The sequence below is a fragment of the Haemaphysalis longicornis genome, unplaced genomic scaffold, assembly GCF_048455015.1.
Source record: "Haemaphysalis longicornis isolate Haplotype H1 unplaced genomic scaffold, Haemaphysalis longicornis Haplotype H1 scaffold_5, whole genome shotgun sequence".
Taxonomy (NCBI): Eukaryota; Metazoa; Arthropoda; class Arachnida; order Ixodida; family Ixodidae; genus Haemaphysalis; species Haemaphysalis longicornis.
In genome coordinates, this window is record NW_027526385.1 from 44,060,168 (window position 1) to 44,068,316 (window position 8,149).

The 8,149-nt window shown below is 47.0% G+C and overlaps 1 long non-coding RNA gene across 1 annotated transcript; it reads right to left on the reverse strand.

Moving 5' to 3' along the window:
- Positions 1-695: 695 nt before the first annotated feature.
- On the reverse strand, positions 696-7,529 carry LOC144138144 (uncharacterized). The gene is made up of 3 exons (XR_013315825.1): positions 6,248-7,529; positions 4,621-4,894; positions 696-1,186 (listed from the first exon to the last, which is right to left on the reverse strand). It is a non-coding gene; the product is annotated as an uncharacterized LOC144138144 (long non-coding RNA).
- Between the last annotated feature and the right edge of the window lie 620 nt (positions 7,530-8,149).

Genomic DNA, 8,149 nt, shown 5'->3' on the forward strand with positions numbered 1-8,149 from the left:
CTGCATGGTCTGTTTCGAGACAGTGATTTGATTGATTGATTGATTGATTGTAGGGTTTAACGCGCCGACGCAACGCATGCAATGAGGCGCGCCGCGCCGTAGTGAAGGGCTCCGGATTAAGTTTGACCACCTGGGGATCCTTAACGTGCGCCGAAATCTCGTACACACGGGCGTTCTTGCTTTTCGCCTCCATCAGAAAGGCGGCCGCCGTGGCCGGGAATCGAACCCGCGTCCTCGTGCTCAGATGCACAACGCCTTAGCCACTGAGCCAGCGCGGTGGGTGACTGGACAGTGAAAAAGGCTGAAATCGATGAGAATGTTAAAAAAAAAAAGACGTTGCTTTCAAAAAAGTGTAGCATACTTTTTTGCTGAACTTAGCATGTGTTGCCTGTGGGCTCGTGACGCCCCTGAATGCAACGCTTGAGAGACTACTGTTGTCGAGCCCAATAAATTATGCCCCCTGTGAGTCTCTTACGTAGTTAAAAAAAAAAGAGGAGGGAAGGAAAGAAAAAAGCAGTGGCAAAATTTATCTCCTATAGTTGCCTTCAAATGAGATTAATTAATTTGCTTGAAAGAATAACGTCATTACCTCACAGGCAACCACCGATGAGGATCCCTATAATTGTTACAGGAAAGAGAAGTGCTGTGCGAGTATAGTGGAAGCATGCTTAGCAATAATACCAACGTTTCCCCAAGAGAAATCCCAACAGACATTCAGGCTGTTGGACCGACAGCCAATCCGGAAATTCGGCATATCGGTCTGTCGGTCTGATGGCACCCTGTTGGCCTGATGGCAGTCTGTCGGTCTGATGGCAGTCTGTTGGTCTGATGGCAGTCTGTCGGTCTGATGGCAGTCTGTCGGTCTGATGGCAGTCTGTCGGTCTGAATGCAGTCTGTCAGTCTGAATGCAGTCTGTTGGTCTGAAGGCAGTCTGTTGGTGAAGCTATAGGTCCGATGACGAGATTGACTTAGGACACATGCTGTGAGGTGTGGAACTGGTTTACAAGTTTGGCAAGTATGTAGGCCTTTTAGCAAAATAAAAATAGAGAAGTTCATTTTGTGCTGCTCACTCATTTATTTGCGCTGCATGTCGCCGTGCTTTTGCGAAAGGTGCTTTCGCACCACCTTTAGCCTGGCTTCAGTGGGCTCCGCAGACGCAGCCTGGCCACATAGATCTGAAAAAGAGCTGTAGATAGAGAGAATTAAGGGTTCAATGACCTTGTGAACAAAAGACCATGTGGTAAAAGGGTAACAAATATTGCCAAACAGGTTGCCAGTAAAAAGCAACACTTTGGGGAATAAACTAATACCCTGTAGCATTTTTTCTTGCAAGCTAACTCATGCTGGGCCCGCAGCAAACCATTATTCATGAATGGCATTCAGGCACAATAGAGAGTTTTAGCAGTCCGTCGTTCTGTTGGTTACGTTGTTACAGGGTTGCCGGAACCGGTCTGCGCCTGCGCGCGCGGAAGGGCGAGGAGGCACGGACATGGCGAAGGCAGGCGTGCGGAACTTGATTGATTGATTGATTGATTGTAGGGTTTAACGCGACGACGCAACGCAGGCGATGAGGCGCGCCGTAGTGGAGGGCTCCGGATTAATTTTGACCACCTGGGGATCTTTAACGTGCGCCGAAATCTCGTACATACGGGCGTTTTTGCTTTTCGCCTCCATCAGAAAAGCGGCCGCCGCGGCCGGCGTGCGGAACTAATCCCCCCACTGTGAAGAATGCCTAAGTGCCCAGACGGGTCCCGGTAAACACGCTAGCTACGTACGTGACGGAACAGACGGACTGCTAAAACTCTCACATGTGAGACCATTTATTGTGCCAGAAGTTTCATATTAGGGGATGCTTGCTTTTGCGAAATTATGAGTTAGCTATGAGTTCTGATGCCAGATATTACATGCAATACCTTTCAGGGATGTGACCTCTGGTGTCAGGGCTGGTTTGGGCTTCGTTTTTGCATGGCCCTTGTTCACTACGTTCCGGTGCTACATTAATCTTCTGTGCAGATTGCCTGTTTCGCCAATGTACACTGATTTGCATTCGGCGCACGGAATCTAATAAACAACACCTGGAAGCTTGAAGCGTGAGAGGGGGTCTTTCACGCTGACAATGTCAGAACGTAGCTTGCTAGTGGGCACGTGCACGATGTGCACACTGTGTTTCTTGAAAATGCGTGCAAAAGCTTGATTGATGTGTAGGACGAGAATTGCAGCACGTTTTGACACAGGCCTTGTGGACGCTTCTGCCTGCTAATGTCAATGCGGATTCCTGCTATTCGCCCTCTTAGCTTCTTTTTGAATACAATGCTTTAGGCAGCCACAAGGACTGCATCCAAACGTGCAGTAATTACCTACGTCCCACACATCAGTGAAACTCCCGCACGCATTTTCAAGAAACGCAGTGCATACATCGTGCATGTGCCCACTAGCAAGCTGCGTTCTGACATTGTCAGCGTGAAGGACCCCCTCTCACGTTCCAAGCTTCCGGGTGTTGTTTATTAGATTCCATGCGCTGAATGCAAATCAGTGTACATTGGCGAAACAGGCAATCTGCACAGAAGATTAACGCAGCACTGAAACGAAGTGAACAAGGGCCATGCGAAAACAAGTGCACTGGCAGAGCACCGTGAGAGGACGGGACACGTGGTCGACTGGAACAAGGCGAAATTACTAACAACTGAGTGCAATCTATCTTCTCGATTACTGGTCGAGTCCCTCATCGTTCAGACGATGCCCAACATTATCGATATAATGGATGGCAATCCGCACCATATCTATGCAAACTTATTGCACTGCGTAATGCCAAATATATAGCTTCGTTTTCCACGACACATGCTCACCGTGAACAAGCACCAAACCGTTAAATGGGTTTTTTGACTTGGTCAGTGACCTACGTTTCATCATTGCAATAATGCTTTTACCTGCCTACACGGCATTTTGTCAAACACTGGACTACACTACATGAGCCATTGCCGTTCTTAACCTGCACCAGAGTATATAACCTTTCACTACTGCTATGAGATAGACCCATAAACGCACTTCAATATGGCCTTTATATTTAGCTCTTGGAAACATGCATAATTTCACCTTTATGTTGCACCTGCTACAGCAGCAGGTAATATTCCAAAAACATGAAGAAAGAAAAAAACGGTGGTTTAACACGCCAAAGCTACACTCGGGATATGGGGAGCACTGTAGGGGAAGGCTTCGCATTAATTTTGACCACCTGGGTATTTTTGTGCGGACCGAAATCTCAAAACACGGGCGTCTTAACGTGTTGCCTCCATCTGAAAAGCGGCCACACCAAGCGGTATCTAACCAACATTCGCCTCCACAGGACACCACCCTAGCCACTGCAGTCAGTTAAACATATGAAATAAAGCGAGCTTTGGAGTGCAAATGAAAATATTAATCACACGTCTTATTTTACCAATTGATCTACCTTTTGAAATCCACCATGCAACCCCCCTCCCCTACCGGCCTACCAAAACACCTTTGTCTCAAGAGGTAACCAGGCTGTTGTTAATGAAGTAAGTATTTACAATTCGAGACTTGCAACCGTTAAAGTCATGCACTTTGTTTTAGAGATACGCGACATTAGCCATCTGCAGCACCAGGAGTTAAAATTGTGTTAAGATCTGATTTAAAGCATTGACGGTAATAGTTGAAAGAAATTGTGTGATAAATTACAACATCATCTGCAAATAGACCTACATGGGAGGATATGCAACATGGAAGATAGACAGGACCAAGCAACCTGCCTGGGGGGACAACAAAGTGGCACGACCAAAAGTATACAGTTACAGTTATTAGGAGAAGTAAACTGCATTTGAGAAGAATGAAAATCTTTCGCTCAAGTGAGGACATTAGGGTGAAGTTTGAAAAGTAGTCTGTGGTGTGCAATGCGATTGAATGCTTTACAAAAATCGAGAAAAACTACCGCAGTTTGTAAGCCTGCGTCAATGGATCAATGTCGATCGTGAACAAATCCTGAAAGTTGTGTTTCTCAAGTAACCCTTGTGAAAACCGTGGTGATATTCGAATGTGATATTGTGATTTTATAAATAATTAGCCACCTGAGAGTGGATGAAACGCTCCCCGACCTTGCATATGGTGCTTGTTAGGGAAATTTAATGGTGAAGTACAGTCTCCTGATTTAAAGATTGGTGCTACCTCGACTGTCTTCCAATTATTGAGAATAGTGCCTGTCATGAGAGACTGCGAAAAAAGCGCTGTCGGAATTCTACAGACTGCGGGATGTACTTTTCGGTATAGTATGATTAATACCAGTATGATCTGAAGTAGATAAAATTGTTAGCTTACTTAAAATGGAAAGTAGTTCCACACGAGTTTTTGTTGCAAGTTCAAAACCATATCGAAAGATCCTAAATGTTTGCTTGGCTTGATTACATACGAATACTTGCTTCAAAGTCAGTCCAATTTCTCTTTTTGCCCTTTAGTCATCGGCCCCAGATTCTCTTCAATATCTCTGCTAAGCAATGACACACTCCTAACGCACAACACTGCTTCATGAAAATGTTTCAAATAATCAGAGGCCACAGCTCTGCTAACAGGTATACATCATGGCAGGTTCCACAACATGCAATAACTAACCTGAAAGTACATAATCGGTGGGTGCACCGGTATGGCAGCAGTGCCTGGACCGATGTGTCGAGCAAATGCGCTGGCTTCTGAACGGGTGGTCCAAGCGGCCAGATGATGGATGAAGGAATGACCATTCCTGGCAGCAAAGCGTGCAGAGCACCAACGAAAGGCCAGGCAGTACTTGGGTACAGCAGGTGCAGTGTCGGTTGGCCAAGGGAGGCCCTGGCAAAGCTTTTGAAACTGGATTGGAAGGCAGCCGACCCAGGACAGCCAGCAGCAGCACCTGCAGGTGCATAATCTGAGTGTGCTGACACTTGTTGAAATACAAGAAGAGCACACACAAAGCACGAATGCTTACATCAAGTAGATTTTTAATCGCTTAAAGACAGTAACCTCCAAGGCACTAATAAGAACAATCCCGGAACACCCCAAGTGAAATTTAGGTCACAGTAACAAGGTATTTAATAGACCCGCAGGTACTGTGAGTGGGGTATGCATGATATATGCAAAGCTCACTGCTGAGCTAATTTGCATGGAACGCATGCTAGCAGCTAATCTGCATCCCTTGCTTTCAATAGGTTCTGGTGTGTGATAGTTGAGGCTCCTCCATTTCAATGTCTGATTTGTATCTGCACATTCAATTCTCAAATATAAATCGAGTTGAGTGAGTGCCTACAGCTTTCTTGTTAGTCTCTGTATGGCCTGCGGTTTTGCGAAAATGAGAACTTGCGAATTCGCTCAATTTTCTGCACTAATTTAAACATTAAATATGCCTCTGATATCAAGCCCCAGACTTCCCGAGAGCTACTCTGGCGGAATCGGCAGGCGCCTCGTAGGCGTTGTGAAATCTCCCCCACTACCCCGAGACAAATCTCTCCCACTACCCCGAGACTATGCTAGCTCCCTGCGAGGCCACATGCGCGCATTTCACCTTCAATTTGCACGTATGTGAATTCTATACCTCTATGGACTCTCAGACGGGCGTCGTCATATTCGTGCCGGACTCGTGAAGCTCGGCAACTTCAGGCGTCGTGAAATCGCCGCACTCGCTCGCTGGCGCGCGGCCCGAACTCTCACCGTTTCCTGCCCTTGCATACTATTTTCTCTCACTTGCACTTTGTAAATTCTCATCTGTTTAACTACACCTCCTGCGTCCTCATCTCTTGCCTGCTTTTCTTCCAGCACAACTCCGCCAGCACCCGGTCGACGCGTACGCTGTCGGGGTGCGTTGGCGAGCGATTTCACGACGCTGTGGCCGAGCGTCACGAGAACAGCACGCATATCGCGGCCCGAAGAGCGCAAGGTCGCAACGGCGGCAGCGCAATAGCTGCGAAGCGCAGTGCACGGAATTCGGGTAGGGGGGGAGACTTCACACCACCTACGAGACGCCAGCCAAAGAATCAAGTGTACGCTTTCTTTTTTTTCTTTTTTTTTAGCAGCCGTGTACTACAGCGCGAGCATCGTAGCCAAGGTCTAGCTTCAGCGTAAATTGATGCTGACTTCTGCGGAAACGGTGGACTGGGCGCGAAACAAGTATGCTAAATCACCTAGGCTCTCAGAGTAAATGAGATGGGGGTCTAGTGAACCACTGAACTCGTTCCAACCATATACAGAATAATAAAAAATGCGTACTTACCCTAGCAAAAACGATGTTTCCAACGTACAATTCTCCTTCACTGTCGTCTTCATCTCGCGGACACGAACAGGCAGCAGGCTTTGTTCGAACGCAATGTCATCCACTTTTGACGCGCACTATTTTATGCGGCGATGATCGGTCTTCCCGGGTCTCCATGTTCGACACACGCGTAGGTTGGAAGGGTAGACATCACCCATAAAGCTTTTATAACTATGATTTAAGCTTGAAATAGATAAAACTGAACCAGCAACCACCCGGCACAACACGCCATGAACAAACACACAAAAAGTGAGAGATAGTTGCCAGACTTCAATAGCAGCACCTTTATGTTTGACAGAAATTGTGTTAGTGCTGTAATATTGGTAACTATCTTTCTGATTTCAAAGTCTGAAAGGTGTTTATAACTTGAATTTGAGGTTTTTAAACGCAAAAGGGAATACACATATAGTAACTGACATATATAGTGATATTGTAAAGAAGTTTCGACGTTTGTTTTGGTTTTGTTTTCACGGCGGGCTTCTCAAGGGAGAAGGGGCGAGACAACAAGCTACTTTGGGTTTAGGAAGAGGGTGGTAAATGTCGGCGTGATGGAAAGCAAGCAACAGGCGCTTACCCTGGTCTTAAAAAAAAGAGCTAATGAAATCCTCGCCCGGAAAAAAAAAAAAAAAAAAGCGAGGTTCGACGAGGAATCGAACCACGGACCTTCAAAACAGTAAGCGGACGCGCTACCACTGAGCTATCCTGACAAGCGGTCGGGGTCCACCTAAGACAACTGTATACTTACGTAAGTTGTCAACGAATCTTGTCGTTTGTGTTTAGTTTATGCTGCATTTTTGAAATTCTGGCTGTCCTAACGCTTATTTCTCACGCACCGATCTTGCAGACGAGGCCACATTGCTAGCGCTGCAAGCGATTGAGCCAAAGCTCCCTTATTAGCCTCAAGAAAAGCTATCGCAGGTCAACCCGACCTTTTCTGCGCAAGCCACGGTAGCCACGAATGAAATGGAATGTGCCGCTAGAATTCTGGCGTTGATAACGCTTGTTTGTTCGGCACCGTCTTGCAGACAAGCAACGTCGCGCTAATACTACAAGCGATGTCACTCCGGGCATGTCAGGCGCATCAAACCCGTCGTGTAAAACGACTGCTAACAGTGCGAAAAACTCTGAATTTGTAACAAGTGGGGATAATGCAAGGCAATATTAGATAGCGACCGAATCATGCAGTGGCGGCGACATAATAGGTACAGCAAACAGGTACCGTGGACGGCAGCGACGAGCGAAAAAGATTTTACAGGGGCCGCTCCGGGCGGCCTGCGCAAAAAAGGAAGATAGAACCCCTGCATACACCCCCTCGAAGAAAGCTGTTCAGCCGATTCAGTTTGTTCTTGACGAAGGACAACCGAGGCTGCAAACAAACTATTGTGCTTGCCGTGGTATGAGCCAAAGCATATCTTGACATCGTTATGTTATCGTCCGTCTGACTGTTCATATTGAAGGGAAAAATCAGAACACAAACGTTGCCGTTTAGCGTCTATGCCAGACAGACGCTGCTGTTTAGGCCCTAAAAACACCTTCAGGGCGTCTGTCGGTTCTGTCTGATGGCGCGCTCGCGCCGCTGATTACCAACAAGGCGTCTGTTGGCGTTCACTGATCGTGTTGGCGAGCCGGTAAACGCCATCACGGTTGAACTCCCTGTCGGAAGACTACGCTGTTGGGACGATAGAGTGCCGACAGAGCTTCTTATTGGCCCCACAAACGCCATCAAAGTTAAGCTCCCTGTTGGAAGACTAGGCTATTGGAACGATAGAGTGCCGACAGAATTTCTTATTGGCCCCACAGGCGTGCTGTCAGCCCAACAGGAAAGTCTTGTTGGACTTTTTGTCCGGGTTGCTTGGTATAGTG